Source organism: Moschus berezovskii, chromosome 24, assembly GCF_049115385.1.
Source record: "Moschus berezovskii isolate FMDL1 chromosome 24, NW_MosBer_1.0, whole genome shotgun sequence".
Taxonomy (NCBI): Eukaryota; Metazoa; Chordata; class Mammalia; order Artiodactyla; family Moschidae; genus Moschus; species Moschus berezovskii.
The window spans coordinates 46,277,145-46,298,779 of NC_142483.1; the positions used below are offsets into that span (position 1 = coordinate 46,277,145).

General features: G+C 43.1%; 1 pseudogene; it reads left to right on the top strand.

Moving 5' to 3' along the window:
- The first annotated feature begins 19,318 nt into the window (after positions 1 to 19,318).
- LOC129548089 (histone H3.3A-like) lies at positions 19,319 to 19,762 on the top strand (annotated as a pseudogene).
- Positions 19,763 to 21,635: the final 1,873 nt, after the last annotated feature.

The window sequence follows — 21,635 nt, forward strand, 5'->3', positions numbered from 1 at the left end:
CCATAGTAATTCAGGCACTCTGTCTATTGGATCTAATCCCTTGAATCTATTTGTCACTTCCACTGTATAATCTTAAGGCATTTGATTTAGGTCATACCTGAATGGTCTGGTGATTTTTCCCTATTTTCCTCAATTTAAATCTGAATTTTGCAATAAGGAGTTCATGATCTGAGCCAATCAGATCCTGGTCTTGTTTTTGCTGACTACAAAGAGCTTCTCCAACTTCGCCTGCAAAGAATGCAATCAGTCTGGTTTTGGTATTGACCATCTGGTGATGTCCACATGTAGAGCTGTCTCTTGTGTTGCTGGAAGAGGGTGCTTGCTCTGACTAGTGCGTTCTCTTGGTAAAATTCTGTTGGCCTTTGCCCTGCTTCATTTTGCATTCCAAGGCCAAACTTGCCTGTTACTCTAGGTATCTTTTGACTTGCTACCTTTGCATTCCAGTCCCCTATGATGAAAAGGACATCTTTTTTTGGTGCTAGTTCTAGAAGGCCTTGTAGGTCTTCATAGAACCGTTCAACTTCAGCTTCTTCAGCATTAGTGGCTGGGGCATAGGCTTGGATTACTGATACTGAAAGGTTTGCCCTGGAAACAAACAGAGATCATTCTGTCGTTTTTGAGATTTTACCCAAGTAATACTGCATTTCTGGAGAAGGCGATGGCACCCCACTCCAGTACTCTTGCCTGGAAAATCCCATGGATGGAGGAGCCTGGTGGGCTGCAGTCCATGGGGTTGCGAAGAGTTGGCCACAACTAAGCGACTTCACTTTCACTTTTCACTTTCCTACATCGGAGAAGGAAATGGCAACCCACTCCAGTGTTCTTGCCTGGAGAATCCCAGGGACAGGGGAGCCTGGTGGGCTGCCGTCTATGGGGTCGCACAGAGTCGGACACGACTGAAGCGACTTAGCAGAAGCAGCAGCAGCAATACTGCATTTCAAAATTTCTGTTGACTATGATGGCTACTCCATTTCTTCTAAGGGATTCTTGCCCAGAGTAGTAGATATAATGGTCATCTGAATTAAATTCACCCATTCCAGTCCATTTTAGTTCACTGATTTCTAAAATGTCAATGTTCACTCTTGCCATCTCCTGTTTGACCACTTCCAATTTACCTTGATTCATGGACCTAACATTCCAGGTTCCTATGCAATAATTTTGTTCTTTACAGCATCGGACTTTACTTCCATCACCAGTCATATCTACAGCTGGGTGCTGTTTTTGCTTTGGCTCAGCCTCTTCATTCTTTCCTGAGCTATTTCTCTACTCTTCTCTAGTAGCATATTGGACACCTACCGACCTGGTGAGCTCATCTTTCAGTGTCATATCTTTTTGCCTTTTCATACTGTTCATGGTATGAAATGTTCACAGGCTATCTAGCCATCATGAAATTTTCCTGGCCTCCTCCCCAACCTCTATGTGTGTTCTCTGAGTCACCATAGCCAAGACCGCAGCTGTTACAACAGGGGGGTCATTCCCCACAGGGTGCTCTTCAGGATAAACAGAGTGCTATCCCACTGAGACCCACCTCCCCACCCCCAACTTGGCCTCAGTTCAATCCAGGACACAAATGTTGAACACTGGCTCTATGCCAGGCAAAATGGGCAGCGTGTTCTTTAAGTCGTGCATCTCTTGAAGACCCCTTGGCAGCTGTGGACTCTATCTAGAAAAATGTACATACATATAAGTTTTTGTAGGTGACTTCTCCTGAAGTCAGACAAAGGACATAAGTTCAGATGGCCAATAAACACGTAAAAAGATGCTCAGCAACACTATTTGTAAGAGAAATACAAATCAAAACTATAACAAGGTATTACATTACACCAGTCAGGATGGCCATTATCAAAAAAATCTACAAACAATAAATGTTCAAGAGGGTGTGGAGAAAAGGGAACCCTCTTGCACTGATGGTGGGAATGCAAATTAATAACAGCCACTATGGAGAACAGTATAGAGGAAAAAACTAGGAATAAAACTACCATATGGCCCAGCAATATCACTACTGGGCATATACCCTGAGAAAGCCATAACTGAAAAAGACAATGTTCACAGCAGCACTATTTACAATAGCTAGGACATAGAAGCAACCTAGATATCCATCAGCAGATGAAAGAATAAAGATGTCATACATATACACAATGGAATATTACTCAGCCATAAAAAAGAACAAGTTTGAGTCTGTTCTAGTGAGGTGGATGAACCTAGAGCCTGTTACACAGAGTGAAGTAAGTGAGAAAGAGAAAAACAAATTATCACATATTAACACACATATATATGGAATTAGAAAACTGGTATGTATTGATAACTTCTTCGCAGGAGGAGTGGAGACTCAGACACAGTGGACACAGTGTGGGGAAGGAGAGAGTGGGGTGAATGGAGAAAGAAGCATCAACATGTATATACTACCATGGGTCAAATAGATAACTGGTGAGAAGTCACTATATAACACAGGGAGCCCAGCCTGGCGCTCTGTGATGACCTGGAGCTGTGGGACTGGGAGGTGAGGGAGGCTCGTGAGAGAGGTGATGTATGTATAATTATGGCTGATTTGTGATGCTTTGTGGCAGAAACCAACACAACATTGTAAAGCCATTTTCCTCCAACTGAAAATAAACTTTAAAAAAGAGTTTTAAAAAATTAAGGGAAAAAAAAGGTGCTGGGTTAAGAACCTGCTGGATGTACAGAAACTTCATAAGATGTGGATACATGTGGGCTGAGAAAGAATTCTGTCATTTACCAATGGTAGGACCTTGGGGGAACCCCTTCAAAGTCTCCAGACCTCACTCTGCTCAACTCTAAAACAGGACTATGCAAATAAAGAATGCTGGAGAGCATGTGGAAAAAAGGGAACCCTCTTACAATTGCTGGTAGAAATGTAAACTGGTGCAACCATTATGGAAAACAGTACAGAGGTTCCACAAAAGACTAAAGATAGAGTTGCTGTATGATCCAGCAATCCCATTCCTAGGCACATATCCAAAGAAAACCATAAATAAGATACAAGGACTTCGCTGGTGGTCCAGTGGCTAAGACGCCACGCTCCCAATCCAGGGGCCCTGGACTCAACCCCTGATCAGGGAACTAGATCCCCCATGCCGCAACTGAAGAACCCACATGCCGAAACTAAGATCCAGCACAGCCAAATACATAAATGTTAAAAAAAGAGACATGAACTCTGATGCTCACAGCAGCGCTATTTACAATAGCCACGATATGGAAACACCTAAATGTCCACCAACAGATGAACGGATAAAGACGGGGAACAATGTGATACAATGGACTACCACTCATCCATCATAAAGAATGAAATCACGCCATCTGCAGCAACATGGATGGCCCAAGAGACTATCACGTTAAGTGAAACACATCAAAAAGAGAAGGGCAAAGGCCATATGATATCACGTACACATGGAAACTAAAATATGACACAAATGAACTTCTCTGTGAAACAGAAACAGAGTCACAGACACAGAGAACAGACCTGTGGCTGTCGAGGGAGAGTGAGGGGACGGATGGAGATCTGGGGTCAGCAGATGCAATCATGCACAGAATGGAAAAACAACAAAGTCCTACTGTATAGCACAGGGAGCTCTATTCCATATCCTGGGATAAACCACCGTGGAAAAGAATATGACAAATAAATTTTAAACAAATTTATTAAAAAAAATTCGATTCTGTTTACTTCTAAAAGTAGAACAGAACAACTTGCTGTACAAAAGGCATGTCAGCAGTCCTGTGTGCCAAAGGTCTGAATAGCACAGAAGCTTGGGAAGCCAGGGAGGGAGGAAGGAAGAAATGAAGGTTGACGGAAAATCAAAGCTGGTGAAAATTCAACGTCAGCGGTTCCCAAACAAACAGGAGCCAGATCTGTAGCCAGTGACCAGAGCAGGAACCTGTTTTTGGAGACGCACACCTAGGGAGGCCCAGGCATCCTCTTTACAGGGGCATTTCATGGGCTGTTGCTGAAGACACTGACCCCCTTTTTCCTTATTAACAACTTTCCCAGGTAGAAAATATTGCATTAAACCTTTTTTATTCCAGATGAGTAAATAGATATTAACAACACTGGCTCTGTGGAGAGTCAATAAAGATACTATGTAACATTAAAAACCAAATTATATAGAAATAGGTAACAGGAAACATTTGTACTGGGCTCTAACACAAAGCTTAGACTTGGGTAGACTTTCCTTCTTTTGATCCTTGTAACAGCCCTGCGAGGCAGATAAAAAAAAATGGCTTTTATTAATCTCCTTATGAGATGAAACCAAGATTCCATGGGCTGTCCAAGACCACAGACTGGCCTGTCTCAGCTTTGTGGATCTCTTCAAGTCCTCAAGCCTCAGCAGGAGGGAACTTGGAAGCCCAGAATCAAGAGATCTGGCCAACAGGATGAGGATGAGAGTTGGGATTTCGGTTCCTTTGAGGTCCCACACCAAGGGTGAGAAACACCCGGTACAATCCAGGGTTGCTGGAGTCTCATAGTCTGAGGGGCAAGTACAGAACAAGGTTGGGCAGGGAGGGGTGAGAAGGCAAGGAGGCCATGGACATGATCTGTGGAGATTCCTGAAGCCAGACAAAAGACGCTAGGTTAAGAACCTCCTGAAAGAACAAGGAAGATCTCCATATAACCGGATAGAATGAAAGGAAAAATCTCTAAAAGCAAAGGATTCCCTGTTACGTCAAAGAGGGAGGTGTCACTACAAGAAAATATATTTTTGTGCATTTTGAAATATTATTCTGATTACATGAGGGGGTCATGCTTAGGAGGGTTAGTGAAAAACATTTATTTTCAGTCAGTCTGTACAATCACAAAAGGCAACAAAGATAACGAAATGTGTACTGCACTGAACTCCCTCCAGCTGAACTGGGAAAAGCCTGCTGGTCAGTCACTCCTCCCGCCCACTGCAGACGCAAAAGCCTGGGCTAAGCCCATGGGAACACAGACACTCAGGGCTCAGTCTCTCAGCCACGTGCAACTCTTTGCAACCCCATGGACACGGATTGTAGCCCACCAGGCTCCTTTGTCCATGGGGATTCTCCAGGCAAGAATACTGGAGTGGGTTGCCATTTCCTCCTCCAGGGGATCTTTTCAACCCAGGACCAACTCTACGGTATGCTCTGTCACAGGCTTTTACTGTGATTAAAACAACCTGACCAATTGACAACCTCGAGTCATACAGGCCCGGATTTCAGAGGACTCAGATGAGCGTTTCTACTTGAGATTGACCAAATTTATAGATTTCATGAGTAGAAGTGCTTTTGAAATGACTGTGATGAAAAATTTCAAACATACAGATAGGAGCAGAGAATCATAGCCTTCCACATAGCCATCCTTCAGAATTAACAGTTGCTAACATTTTCCCACATTTGTTTCATTTTCTTCTGAAGTATTTTTAAAGAAAAATTACAGACGTTATGACATTTCATCTCTAAATACTTTAAACTACAGAAACAATTTCCTATATAACCATAATCCAGTTTTTTTAAAAAGACTATTTTGTAGAGCAGCTTGAGATTCACAGAAAAATTGAGAGAAAGATACAAAGATTTCCCATAGACCGCCTGCCCCCACACACGCATGGCCTCTTCATGACCAATGTCCCCCACTAGGTTAGTACCCGTGTGACTGGCGATGAACCTACAGTGACACCCCATCATCACCCAAAGTCTATAGTTTAGACTGGAGTTTGCTCTCACTGTTGGACATCCTACAGGTTTTGACAAATGTATAATGACATGTACCCATCATGATAGGATCATACCACTGCCCTAAAAATCCTCTGTGCTGTACCCCTTCATGTAAGTATAAGTCGCTCACTAGTGTCCAACCCTTTGCAACCCATGGTCTCTCCATGGAACTCTCCAGGTAAGAATACTGGAGTGGGTTGCCATTCCTTTCTACAGGGGATCTTCCCAACCCAGGCCTTGAACCCGGGTCTCCTGCATTGCAGGCCGATTCTCTGCCATCAGATCGACCAGAGAACCTCTTCATCTGACCTACTAACTCTTGGGAACCACTGACTTTTTTACTGTCTCCGTAGTTTTACCTCTTCCAGAATGTCATATAGTTGCAATCATATGGGTACACAATCTTTTTAGATGGACTTCAATCATTTAGTGATAAGCATTTAAGCTGCTGCTCTGTCTTTTCATGGCTTGATAGCTCATTCTTCTTAGCTTTGAAACATATTCCATTATTTGGACGTGCCAATTTATTTACTCATTTTCCTAGTAACCATTTGGTTGCTTCCAAAATTAGGCGATTATGAATAAAGCTACTATAAACATGCCTGTGCAGGTTTCTGTGTGGACACAAGTTTTCAACCGACTTGAGTAAATGACTACTGAGCATGACTGCTAGATTGCATGCTAAGAATATGTTTAGTTTGGAAAGAAACCGCTGAGCTGTCATCCAAATGGGCTGTTACCGTTTTGCAACTCCACAATAACTGAGAAATTCTGTGGCTCCACATCCTTGACCACATTTGGTATTGTCAGTGTTCCGGGTTTGGGCCATTCTAATAGTATGCAGTGGTTCTCACTGTTGGTTTAATTTGCAATTACCTGATGACATAGGATGCTGAGCATCTTTTCATACGCTCACTTGCCATCTTCTTTGATGGAATGTTCACTCAAGTCATTTGCTTATTTTAAAAATCGTTCTTTAAATGTCTGCTTTCTTATTGCTGAGTTTAAGAACTGCTTCTTTTGGATAGAGGTCCTTCATCAGACACGACTTTGGCAGGTATCTTCTCCTATCCCATGGTTTGTTCTCATTCTCTTGACGCTGTCTTTTGCAGAGCGTAGTGTTGCAATTTTAATGAAATCCAGCTTATTAATTATTTCCTAGATCACGTCTTTGGTGTTTTGTCTAAAAAGTCATTGCCATACCCTTGGTCATTTTAGATTTTCTCCTACGTTATTTTCTGAGAGTTTTATAGTTTTGCCTTTTATATTGAGGACTGTGAACCATTTTAAGTTAATTTTTGCGAGGGGTGTACGCTCTGGGTCTAGGTTTATTTTTGCATGTGGACGTCCAGTCGTTCCAGTTCTGTTTGTTAAAAGGACTCTCATCCCTCCATTTTATTACCTTTACTCCGTGGTCAAAGATCACTTGACTGGATTTATGGGGGTCTATTTCTGGGCTCTTTATTCTACTGGTCTATTTGTCTATTCTTCTGTGAATACCACACCATCTTGAAAACTGTAGCTTACAGTAAGGCTGAGAGTCAGGTATTGACAGTCCTCTGATTTTGTTGTTCTTCAACATTGTGTCAGTTATTCTGGATCTTTTGCCTCTCTGCATGAATTTTAGAATTAGTTTGTTGACAGCCACAAAATAACTAGCCAAATGAAATTTTGATTGGGCTTGCTGTGTATCTACAGACCAAGGTGGGAAACACTGACGTCTTGGCAATACTGAGTCTTCATATCCACGGATATGTAATCCCTCTCCATTTGTTTAGTTCTTTGATTTCTTTCATCAGAATTTCGTAGTTTTCCTCATAAAGAGAACTTGTATATATTTTTAAGGTTTATACCTAAGTACAGTTGACCCTTGAACAACATGGGATGAACTGTATGAATCTATTTATATGTGGATTTTTTTCAATAACTAAGTACTACAGAACTACACAAGTCCATAGTTGCTTTTATCTGTGAATATAGAAATGTGGATTTTATAAAGTTAAGAGTTTTAACTATTTATAATAGCCAAAACATGTAAGCAACCTAGTCCATCAACAGATGAAAAAAGATGTGGTACATGTATGTGTGATGGAATATTACTCAGCCATGAAAAGAATGAAATAATGCCATCAGTGGCAACATGGACAGACCTGGAGATGATCATACTAAGTGAACTAAGTCAGACAAAGACAAACACCATAGGAAATCACTTACAGGTGGAATCTAATTGTTTTAAATGACACAAATAAACTTATTTATAAAACAGAAACAGACTTATGAGATCTCAAAAATAAACTTATTACAGATCTCAAAAAAGTTTTAAACTTACAGTTACCAAAGGGGAAATACTAGGAAGGAGGAATAAATCAGGAGCTTGGGATGAACATACACACACTACTATATATAAGATAAGACAGCCAACAAGGACCTACCGTATAGCACAGGGAACTCTACTTAATACTCAGTAATGACCTACCTGGGGAAATAGCCTAGAAAAGAGTGAATATACATATATGTATAACTGACTCACTTTGCCATACACCTGAAACTAATACAACGCTGTAAATCAACTAGACTCCAATAATTTTTTTTTTTTTAAAGTTCTGACAGGGAAGAATGGTCAGGGAAGTTCCAGGTAGTCCAGGCTTGCTGAGGCTGGCTTAGAGGTAGATCAGAGTCATGAAAGAAGGGAGAGGGACCAATTTGGAGGAGCCTGTTCTGAAGAAAACTCTGTAGGCATACATCAGTTTAGTTCAGTTCAGTCTCCGTCGTGTCCAACTCTTTGCAACCCCATGGACTGCAGCACGCCAGGCCTCCCTGTCCATCACCAACTCCTGGAGTGGACTCAAACTCATGTCCATTGAGTCGGTGATGCCATCCAGCCATCTCATCCTCTGTCACTCCCTTCTCCTCCCACCTTCATCTTTCCCAGCATCAGGGTCTTTTCCAATGAGTTGGTTCTTCACATCAGGAGGCCAAAGTATTGGAGTTTCAGCTTCAGCAGCAGTCCTTCCAAGGAATATTCAGGACTGATTTCCTTCAGGATTGACTGCTTTGGTCTCCATGCAGTCTGAGGGACTCTCAAGAGTCTTCTTCAACACCACAGTTCAAAAGCATCAATTCTTCGGTGCTCAACTTTATGGTCCAACTCTCACATCCATACTAGTCTTGACCAGACGGACCTTTGTTGGCAAAATAATGTCTCTGCTTTTTAATTTGCTGTCTAGGTTGGTCATAAATTTTCTTCCAAGGAGCAAGCATCTTTTAATTTCATGGCCGCAGTCACCATCTGCAATGATTTTGGAGGCCCCCAAAATAAAGTCTGTCACTATTTCCCCATCTATTTGCCATGAAATGATGAGACTGGATGACATGATCTTAGTTTTCTGTATGTTGAGTTTTAAGCCAACTTTTTCACTCTCCTCTTTCACTTTCATCAAGAGGCTCTTTAGTTCTTCTTTGCTTTCTGCCATAAAGGTGGTGTCATCTGTGTATCTGAGGTTATTGATATTTCTCCCGGCAATCTTGATTCCAGCTTGTGCTTCATCTAGTCCAGTATTTTGCATAACGTACTCTGCATATAAGTTAAATAAGCAGGGTGACAACATACAGCCTTGACATACTCCTTTCCCGATTTGGAACCAATCTATTGTTCCATGTCCAGTTCTAATCGGACATACATAGGGCACATATAACCATTTTGTCCAGGATTGATACTCTTTTTCTGTTATTCTAGGACTGAGGCTAGAACTAAATATTTGTCAAAATAAAATCAATCCTTATTTTAAAGGACTTAAAAGGACTAAATCCAGTTGGACGGTAGAGAATGTTTAACAGCTGGTTCCTGGGGGCAGTGGGGGGCCCTATTTGTAGGATGTGCTGGTTTCTGTGATACAATTACCTTACCATGCCTGATTTCAAGCTACCAATGTCATGTTGCTGAACATGACACAGGAAGAGCAACACACACTTCTGTGAGCCATCGGAAGCTGACTCCAGCATACCATTGCTTGAAGTGAGAGTTGAAAACAACAGATAGAATCAAGGCGTGGCAGCTTATGTAACCGGCTAGACCAAGGGGTGTGAGAGAAGGAGGCTGAATGAAAGTAGGCCAGTCACACGCAGATTAGAAGGGTAACTTGGCATAGAAAAGAGGGTGTTCACAGGGCTGGTCACCCATGCATTTTCTATGCTGAATCTTGGTACAACTCAGAATTTCTCTTTTGTAATGCAAACGGTCTTCAGAAATACAGCACCCTGCTTAAAAGGCTGCTGCCAAGGTTCTGCTACGCTGTGGTAATCATGCAGTCAGCCAGGCCAACCTCTTTTTGTGCCGTTGAAGCAGCGGATGAGGCTTGCCTGGGCTGACTTCACCTTCAGGAGGCAGAAATTAAATCAAAGAGACAGCATAAATGGAAGCTTTCTCTTGTCTTTGGTATGAGCCTACGTGGTATATGCATATTTTCCAGCATGAATCAGTTGCCTAGAGAAGAAAGATCCAAGTAAATCTGGACCAGGTGTTCACTCCATTTAGTCCGAGAGCCAAGAAAAACCATCTACTGGGCACTGGGAAGAAGAAAATGGAAAAAGCCAAGTAACGATCATCTTTTAAATTGTTTCTTCTCATCCAAGGGACTGGGTTTCATCTGACCCTCTATGCTGAACTGGGCAATTGAACTTCATTGCAGAAAATGTTCTGATAATGGTGAGTGAGGTCCTAATGAATTTTAAAGATGGGAGTTTTAAAGATAGATGGCTTCCTCTATGAAATCAAAGCTCTATCTGCAGCAAGATCTTTAGGAAGCCAATACAGGCAGTGGAAAATGAGAAATTCAGTTACTCAACCCAGGAAGGGCAAACAGAAGGCTGTGGGATGCCTCGCAACCAGGCTGATGGATTTTTCACAGAATCAATGGGTGTTTTGGCGGAATTGCCCTGAGTAACTGGTTGCTTAGGTGATGTGCAGACACAGCTTTCTTCTAACTCAATGGGATGCAGATTATCTTTTCCTTTACTTGCTAGACCCCAGGGAAAAGAAATCTGTATATTTTAAGAAAGGACATACATTTCCTTTGTGAGTGAAATGAAACCAAGGGGATACGCATAATAAATGATGAGCACTCACTCACTGTGATAGGGAGAAAAGAAAGATTGATTCTCCTTACTGAGCAGCCCCTTGATCTAGCCAATCTATTAAAGAATAATTGAACCGGCAGCAATCACTTCCATGAAGTATCTACTAATTACGCTGCTCTATAAACAGTCTCTGCATTCAGACATGCCAACTGCAAAAACAGGATCACTACCTCACCAAGGGTGTCGTTAGAGTAACTACTCCCAGATTCAGAGGATCTAACCTTGAAAAATAAAGGATGTTTTGTTCCCCCCCTTTCCTGAGTATGTTCTGACTCTCATCTCTTATGCTAAAACCTTTGCTTTCCTCCCAATTCTTTGGTCTTCTTGTGTGTTATCAACCTCACAAGGTGTCCCAAAACATACCATTTCTCTTAAATGATTCACAAATTTTAAAAATCTTATTTAGCAAACTCCCAGACAGCTAACAAAAAAGGCACCATGAACTGAGCCTGATGTAATCCATGCGGGCTTCCATTAATATCTTTGAAATGAGAGAGGTTGACATCAATTATGTCAATGAGGATTAACAGACACCTCAGCTGTAACAGACACCAAACGGTGGCTTAAATTAAACACGAGGTTACTCTCTGAGAAATGAAGCCTGGTGGTTAAGGGGACCACTGTGATCATCCAAGACCCAGGTTCCTTCTATATCATTGCCCTGCCATCCTCCAAACTCGACTTCCACCTCCTGGTCTAGGGTGGCTACTCTAGGTCAAGCCAGCACCTCCACATTTCTTCTGTCAGTGAAAAGGGGCACACTGCCTCTGTGAACGGTACCACCAGAAGTCACATTCAGGATTTCCAGTCATAAGCCATTGGGTGGCTGTGAAAGTGTAGGAAAAGACGTATCGATTCTGAGAATCCACTGACCAACTGAAAGTTGGGGATTTTATTACTGGCGGAGGAAAGGGAGGACAGACACTGGGAAGAGCTAGCTGGCCCTGCCACACGCTACACAGGTGGCTTTGAGATTCTGTCCTCAAAGACTGAGGGCTTTGGTATATGGCACAGAGCCTACTGTGGATTTGGAATGAGGCAACATGTAAGTCGACGTGTATTATCACCTTGCTTATTTAACTTCTATGCAGAGTACATCATGCAAAACGCTGGGCTGGATGAAGCACAAGCTGGAATCAGGATTGCCAGGAGAAATATCAATAACCTCAGATATGCAGATGACACCACCCTGATGGCAGAAAGCGAAGAGGAACTAAAGAGCCTCTTGATGAAGGTGAAAGAGGAGAGTGAAAAAGCTGGTTTAAAACTCAACATTCAAAAAACCAAGATTATGGCACCTGGTCCCATCACTTCATGGCAAACAAATGGGCAAACAATGAAAACAGTGACAGACTTTATTTTCTTGGGCTCCAAAATCACTGCAGATGGTGACTGCAGCCATGAAATTAAAAGACACTTATTCCTTGGAAGAAAAGTTATGACCAACCTAGACAGCAAATTAAAAAGCAGAGACATTACTTGACCAACAAAGGTCTGTCTAGTCAAAGCTATGGTTTTTCCAGTAGTCTTGTATGAATGTGAGAGTTAGACCATAAAGAAAGCTGAGCATCAAAGAATTGATGCTTTTGAACTGTGGTATTGAAGAAGACTCGAGAGTCCCTTGGACTGGCAGGAGACCAAAGCAGTCAATCCTAAAGGAAATCAGTCCTGAATATTCATTGGAAGGACTGATGCTGAAGCTGAAGCTCCAACACCGTGGCCACCTGATGCAAAGAACTGACTCACTGGAAAAGACCCTGATGCTGGGAAAGACTGAAGGAAGGAGAAGAAGGGACAACAGAGGATGAGAAGGTTGGATAGCATCACTGACTCAATGGACATGTGTTTGCTCAAGCTCCGGGATGTGGTGATGGACAGGAAAGCCTGGCATGCTGCAGTCCAGGGTGTCGCAAAGAGTCAGACATGACTGAGCAACTGAAATGAACTGAACTGACATGTAATTAAATTTGCACAGAATCCCAAAATACTTAGCAAAAACAGAGTATATGGCCCCCCTCTTGAAGTATAATTGTATTAGAACATCTCCGATGGGTGGCAGTGGTCTGGACTGAACCACTGGCAAGTGACCAGTAAGAATTCTCAGGGCCCTGGAGGAAGGGGTACTTCGAGTGGTGCCCTCGGCAGTTCGAGGTGAAATCTGATTAAGGAGCAGGTTGCCAAGTCCTCGAAAATAACACACTGAACTAGTGTCACACCAGTTTTCAACATCAACGTCACCCAACACTGACAGAAACCACAGCAGCTGACAGCTGCACCTGAACCTGGACTGATAAGATTCTGTATTTTTCTGTCTGAAAAGGGCTGTGATACAGTTGACAGTTACAGTAGAGTTCCTCAACCTTGGTGCCTGTGACATTGTGGAAGAGATGATTCTTCGCTGTGTGTGGCCTTAACGTACATTGTAGGATAGTGAGCAGCACCCCTGGCCTTTACCCAACAGACACCAGGAGTGTCTGTCTCACTGTGAGAGCTGAACATGCCTCCAGACACTGACAGATGTCCTTGCATGCCCAATCACCCATAGCTGTAAACCACCGGGCCAGAGCCTAGGACATGGTACCCATTTTTGAACTCTGCTAATGGCTGTGCAATTTGGTACCAATCCTTTCACAAATGTGATACATAGCAAAGGCCTTAATGCATCTATGACTTTAACTTAATTCCATTTCTTGGACCTCTGCCCCAAGGAAACAATCTGCAAGAGGCTATAGGTCTAAAGATGTTTGTTGGAGTACTATTTTCAATAGAAAGAAAAAACTGAAAAACAACAAAAAATATGAAACAGGAGGGAAGGAATTAAGTAAACCATGGTAGACCCAAGCACCCAGTAAAATGTGTTTATGAGTTTATAACAACATGGGGAAAGTAAGCAAATAAAGAAACCATGTAAGGAAAAAAAGACGAAGGAAATTCAGTAAAAACGGTAGACTCTGGAGAGTCTACTCCAATGGAGTAGTGATCTCTCAATGGAGAGTGATCAGGAGTGATTTTTCTTTCCTCCTTCATTTCATCTTCCTATAGTTTCTAAACTTTCTAAGCTCCCCATGAATGACTTTATTTCAAACAATAAAACTAAAAAGAAAATCCTAATTAAAAAAAACAAAAATTCTGATGCCTGTCCTGGAGGATCCACAGACCTTTAGGAGCCTTCCTGTAAGCACAGGCTGCTGGGAGAAAGGCCAAACAGATGTTCCCTCCTGCGCAGAGTTGCCAGGCTATGTGCCAAGTGACCCTGCCACCCTGGCCACACCACTGAACCAGGAATCCCTATTAAAGGCTCCAGGCAGGCTGGGCGGAAGGCAGCCCAACCACCTATGAGGGCGCTTGACTCCAGGCACTGTCAAATAGGAGCCTGTGTCACTGGATAGTGAAAAATAGGCTGATCAGATCCTGTCTCCGGAAATGCACATGAAAACACTCCCTGAGGAAGCTTCTCTGCACACACACCCTCCCCCTGCCCGAGATTAACAAGGACAATCAGGCCAGTAAGCAGCTGGGAATCCCCAGCTATGAGAGCTGTGAGTCTGGTTCCTCGGGCGGCCACACGAATGGCTCTCCTGACTCCTTCACTTTCACACAAGAAACTCCTACCACACATGGAGATGTAGGCAGAGAGGGCCCTGGTGTCTTAACAAAGCTCAGCTCCCTTTGGGTGTGTGTAGCGGATGGTATGTGAGCAGCTGTAACCTTTCTCCTGTCTTACTGTCCCCAAGACATCCCTGTAGCTCAGACGGTAAAGAATCTGCCTGCAATGTGGGAGACCTGGCTTTGATCCCTGGGTTGGGAAGATCCTCTGGAGAAGGGAATGACAACCCACTCCAGTATTCTGGCCTGGAGAAGCCCATGAACAGAGAAGCCTGGCAGGCTGCAGTCCACGGGATCGCAAAGAGTCAGACACAACTGAGCACCTAACACAACTACCACTACTGGCCCCAAAGGCCGCTCCATGGCTGAGAGTCACGGAGAACCTTTTAAACCCAAGATCCCAGGCTCTTCCCTTACACAGCCTCCCTTAACAGTCCGAGAGGGTGGGGAACGCGTGACTTTTTATTTAAGAGTTCCCAGATAATTCTGATGCATAGGCCAGTTGAGAATCACTGTTTTATCCACTATGGGAAAAAAACGACACCTTCTGACTTTTAACTCTGAAGCAACCCCTAACTGGAGAGATGGTTCCTCAAAAAGATTAAACATAGAATTACCGTAAGAGTCATCATTTCCACTCCTGGGTATGTAACCAAAAGGACTGACAACACAGTCTCAAACAGATATCTGTGCACCCACGGTCACAGCAGCACTATTCACAGTCACCAAAAGGCAGAAGCAACCCAATTGTTCACGACAGATGAATGGATAATGTGGTATATACATAAAATAAGAATTATTCAGCCTTAAAAAGGAATGAAATTCTGACACATGCCACATCGTGGATGAACCCTGAAGACATTATGCCAAGTGAAATAAGCCAGACACCAAAGGACAAATAACTGTATGATTCCACTTAGTTGAGGATCCTAAAGTAGTCAAATCCGCAAGAACAGAAAAGCAGAGCAGGAGTTGAGGGGAGGGAGGAGTGGGAAGCTATTATTTCATGGGTACAGAGTTTCAGTTTTGGAAAATGAAAAAATCTGGAAGATGGATAGTGGTGATGACTGTACAACAGCATGAATATACTCAATGCCAGTAAACTGTACACTTCAATATGGTTAAGATGGTAAATTTTATGTATATTTTACCACACACACACAAACTCAACAAATCAGCAGTGGCAAAAAAAAAAGCAAAAAACCTATGCAATTCTTTCCAGCAAGGAAATAAGCCAAGTCAAAGAAATTTCATAGTCAACAACTTTTTTTTTTTGTACAAAACACTGTCAGAGATAAAAAATCTTTAGAAAATTAGTTCAGAACAAGATTCTTTCATCATATCAGGGTCCCTTAACAAAAAATAAACAGAGAGAAACAGGAAATGGGAGACTAAAATAAATCGTTTACAAAAAAAAGAAAAAATCATTCCTAAAAGTTCACGAGCAGATCTCTCTGGATCTTTAAAAATGCCTCTGAAATGCTGCAGTTTAAAGCATCTCAAACACTATGGCCTCCACCCACTCCCCGGATATGCATTCACTTTCTCTGTTATAAACATAATTTCCTTTGCTGTTCAAAGAGATTAGGTGACTCTGGGGTCTCCTTATGGTGGGCGCCCACACAAGAGCCCTGGTCCTTAAAACAGCTGGGAAACGCTTCAGGATGGGCAGTGACTTGCCACAGACAAAAGGGAGGCAGATCAGGTTGGTGGGGGACAGTGTGGCTGAAGACGCTCTGAGAGCTGGGAGGCATCTGGACGTGTCACAAATGTGAATGGCTGTTGTCAGGGTGGCAGGCTGCTAAGCAACGTTTTCACAGGTGAGACCAAAAAAAAAAAGAAAAAATAACAACCCAACAATCTTAAAAACGGCATGAGTGATATTTAAGGTAGAATTAGGCCAGTGCAAATGAGTGAAAATACAAGACAACAGTGGCTTAAACAGAAGTTTCCTTTCCTCCTTGTAAAGGGAGTCTGGGGCTGCTGTGATGGTTCTGTGAGGTTGTCAGGGACCCATGCTCCTTCTGTCTTAATGCCATTCTCAGCTCATGAGCCAACGTGAACATTTAACCAAGCATTAGCGTTAATCAGTCTAGATTCTGGTCCAGGAGACAGCTGAAGTTGTGAAGAGGTCCCCCCCTTCTAGTAACATAAATTGCATGTAATCCCTCCATGGGTATCCCACTGGTCAGAACATGTTCACATGACCATGCCTTGCTACAAGAGAAGCTGGGAAATGGATCTTTAATCCAGGTAGGAAAGGGAGGGCTGACATTGGGGTCAACAATGAGCAGTCACTGCCCCCAGGAAGTTACTTCCGAAAGTAGAACTCAGGACTGCTTTTTTAGCACAAGAACCACAGACCTCCTACATGAGACTCTTCTAGGCCCTCCGGTCAGTCAATTTAATCAATACAACTCCCTGGGTTTGTGTTATTTCCACTTTACAAACAAAGGCAGGATTCCAGGAGTTTGCGTCATTTATCCAAAGCAGCTCCATAAACTATGCCACTGGCCTCTAAATATTTTAGAATCAGCCCTCTGTCTATAGCACCAAGAGGGGCAGGTAGAGGGTCTGGGAATGGTTGTGTGGGTCTCTCTGGGTCTCTCAGCTCCAGGCATGGTCACCTCCAAACATTTATGTCTTCTAACTCCCAGCCCTGCCATGCAGGACTCCAGGAGCCCACCACGTGGCAAACTGGGTACATCACCCCAGCCCTGCTCTTACCCTGGAGGCTAGAAACTCTAAGATGGGCTTCCAGTTTGCTTGCTTTTCAAGCTTATGTTAGCACTCTGAGGCTGACTCACTCACCCCCAATTTACAGCTGCATTTGCGTTGGTTGAGGACACACACATGTGGGAGAGCACTGACTGCAGACCCCAGAGGGAAAAAGGACCGTCAACCCAGAGTTGGGCCCCCCCTACAGCCAAGACATCCGTGATAAGGAAGGAACACCCCAAAACTAAAAGGAAACCGCCAAGACTTCCCTGGTGGTCCAGTGGTTAGGCCTCTGCGCTCCCACAGGAGGCAGGGGCTGGATCCCTGTTTTGGGAACTAAGACCCCACATGCCACACAGCCAAAAAAAATTTAAAAAAAAAGAAAAGGAAAGAAACCACCTTTGGTTGCCTCTGTCTTTTGATGGTTATTTGGGCTCCTTTCATGTTTTCAAAAAACTCTCTTGGGGGACGGGGAACTTTAACGTTTAAATCACTGAAAGATGAGGGATGAGCCAAGAAGCGTAACTTTTAAGAAAGGGATGGTGGCCTGGGTTTTGTTCTGTCTACAAACTGGCCCATGTGCGCAGCCTGGCTGTTGTAAAGCATTCAGGAGTCCACGCATTGCTGAGGACCACAGAGACTTCTCAACTCCACGCCAGGTCATTCCATGCAAGTTTGGGGCTAACTCCCCCAGAAGCACATCTCCCATGAAAAGGAAAGAGTCTGGTTACCCGCTGCCTCGGTGGACCGCTTCCTCCCCGGATCACAGCCCTCCACTACTCACTGTCCTTCTCACCCCTACACAGAATCCTTCTGAAAAGCTCTTAATTTCTGTTTTAAAATCCTTTGCAATAAAAGACATAAAAGCAAACACTTGTTTATCATAAATCAACTTAGAAAAGAGAGGAACTTAAAAAGAAGGAAAGAAAAATTGCCTGTTACTCTATTACCCAGAGATAACTAACTTCTCATACAGTTTTCTAAGCACATATACGTGTATGTTTGTACATGCGTGTGTGTGGAGAAAGCTTTTGAAAAGCAAATATGGGGTTAGACTATTTTATAGCCAGATATTTATCTCTTAGCAATATGCCAAAGACACCTTTCTATATCAGTAAATATATATCTACAACAGTGTTCTTAGTAGCTGAAAATGTTCCATTGCACCATTGTTTTCTAAAAATCCCCTATTGTTGGGCAGTAAGATTATGTCACTGCTCTATTTTGGGGGAAAAATAATCACTTACTATTATTATTATCAAGATCTTAGGACTTGACCTTGATTATTTCCTTAGAATAAATTCCTAGAAGTGAAATGCTGGGCAAATGCTTTGCAAACTATTAGGGTTTTTTATATACATGGTCAAATTTATCTGTAGAAAAGTTTGAATAATTTAAGGAGTCCCTGTGTTCTAGTTTACATTAGACACTATGTTGTTCTTTAAAGTCCGGGGAAGTCAGTGACATAGTGCAATCTTTTGGGAAAATACCACAGTTGCATATCCATCCTATAAGGAAAGCTCTCCTTCCATGACAGCTCCATCTGAGAACTCAGGACTAAAAGCTGCCCCCAAAGGAGCCAAATTCGACCCACATTCAGATGTGTATGTCTCAGAACACCCTCTCTTTTCCATCAGCGCCTGAACACACATCTGGCCACACAAATCTCTGTGGTTTGTGAGCGGGGCTGGATTCAACGCTGACCTAGATAGAGAGGACTTTGGATCTCATTACCCACCCTCCAAACCATCTGGTCCTGGCTAAACAGGTTACCCACACAGCAGGAACCTTCATCTTTCAACTAGCTTTCTTCTTGCCAGGCTTCTTATAAAAAAAAGTATTTTTTACCCACACACATACAAACACACACGATACCTTTTGTATAGCTTAACCTGACAACCAAGTAGCTTATTTTTTTAAAACTTGGCAATCCGACAGATTCATTCATGGCTCCCAGGAAGTCCCAGGAGACATTGGAAAGGGGGAGAAGAGAGAAAAAGGATTCCCAAGATCACAGAACAGGGACCTGAGGCATGGCTTCTGCAAGTTACCTCACTTACGTTGATATTTAAAATATTTGTGCGCAGAGCGGTTTGGTCGTTCGTTGGAAGGAGTTCTCCCCATGTTTCAGCTACTGCGGCTCTTTGGGCAGCAGCGGCGGCGCGGCGGTCGGAGAAGCGGTCTAAAACTTCAGCACTAGGTAAAGGAAAATGGCCCGAACCAAGCAAACTGCTCGTAAGTCAACGCGTGGGAAAGCACCCCGCAAGCAGCGGGCCACCAAAGCGGCCAGGAAAAGCGCCCCCTCTACCGGTGGGGTGAAAAAACCTCATCGCTACAGGCCCGGGACTGTTGCGCTTCGAGAAATCCGTCCTTACCAGAAATCCACCGAGCTTCTGATCCGGAAACTGCCTTTCCAGAGGTTGGTGAGGGAGATCGCCCAGGATTTCCAAACCGACTTGAGGTTCCAGAGTGCGGCGCCCTGCAGGAGGCTAGTGAAGCGTACCTGGTGGGTTTGTTTGAAGATACTAATCTGTGTGCCATCCACGCTAAGAGAGTCACCATCATGCCCAAAGACATCCAGGTGGCTCGCCGGATACGGGGAGAGAGAGCTTAAGTAAAGGCAGTTTTTATGGTGTTTTGTAGTAAATTTTGTAAGATACTTCGGTTTAATTTGTGAGTTTTTCTGTAAGAAATTGTTTATAATATGTTGCATTTGTACTTAAGTCATTCCATCTTTCACTCAGGATGAATGCGAAAAGTGACTGTTCACAGACCTCAGTGATGTGAGCACTGTTGCTCAGGAGTGACAAGTTGCTAATGTGCAGAAGGGATGGGTGTTATTTCTTGCTTCTCATGATGCATGCATGACTTGTTGGGTAGTTATTAAGGTACTAGAATTGATAAATGTGTACAGGGTCCTTTTGCAATAAAACTGGTTATGACTTGATCCAAGTGTTTAACAATTGGGGCTGTTAAGTCTGACCATACATCACTGTGATAGAATGTGGGCTTTTTCAAGGGTGAAGATACAAGTCTTAACCACAGTGTAACTTACAGTTTCCTTAAAAAATAAAAGAAAGTAAACCTGGCAGCTATAGAATACACTATGTGCATTTATAATAGCTATTTTATATATTGTAGTGTCAACATTTTTAAATTAAATGTTTTACATTGAAAAAAATAAAATATTTGTGGTTGGGGGGAAATGCCAATTATCTTCAAAACTGAGACTCTATTCTTGGTTACATGTGTTTTTTCAAATTCCCAGATTTAAAGCAGATTGTTCTTCCAAGCTCATGAGCTATTTTTATCTGAAAAAATATGGAGCACACGCACCTGTTCCCACATGCATCTATGCACACGGACACCGGGATTCACTATGTCGAAGGCAGAGCTAAGGGACAGTACGCTTGGTGTCGGACCACTTTTGCAGAAGTGTATTGCTGTAGGGTGAAGGACTGTCTTCCTTCACAGTTATTTATTTTCTCAAATGGCATTTTGGGATTTTAAAATCAGCCACAGAAAAGAACATAGCTACACAAAAAACACACTTATGGTTACCAAAGGGGAAAGGGGAGGGGATAAATTAGGGGTATGGGATTAGCAGGAAACACTGCTATATATAAAACAGACAAATAAGGACCTATTGTATAGCACAGGGAATTATAGACAATATCTTGTAACAACCTATAATGGAAAAGAAGCTGAAAAAGAATGTGTGTACATACATACATGTAAGACTGAATTACTTTGCTGTATACCAACATCATATTGTAAATCAACTATACTTCAACTTTAAAACATTAAAATCAGGCATACAAAGCAAAACCTATTTTCAGAAACTCTATTATTCATGGTGTGATGTTATGGTCTCTACTCTTTCGACGCTGGCGTTTATTTACTCACGGATAACATCCTTTTCGAGGGCCTCCTGTGGGCAGACCTCTCCACCGGGTACCATGGAAGGCCTCAGGACAGAATCGCTCATCTATCTCTGCCCCCCACCAGCTGTCACGAAGGGCTCCCTTCACTTCGCTCAACCACAGTTTATGTACCTTTGAAACAAGGCAACCAGTGATACCGCCTATGGAGTACTGACTCCCTTGCACTTTTGGGCTTCTTATGGCCCAATGTGGGGTGTTCTGAGTGGGCTCAGGCTGGGATCTCAGACCACAGGTCAGAAAGACACATGGCTCAGTCTGGAAGTGAAGCAAGTCAAAGCTGGACAGAACACCCAACCCCCCACAACCCACACCCTTCCAGAAATAAGCACAGGTAAGCCCAATGGATGACAGTTCAGTTCAGTTCAGTTCAGTCACTCAGTCGTGTCAGACTCTTTGCAACCCCATGAATCAGAACACGCCAGGGCTCCCTGTCCATCACCAACTCCCGGAGTTCACTCAAACTCATGTCCATCGAGTCGGTGATGCCATCCAGCCATCTCATTCTCTGTCATCCCCTTCTCCTCCCGTCCCCAATCCCTCCCA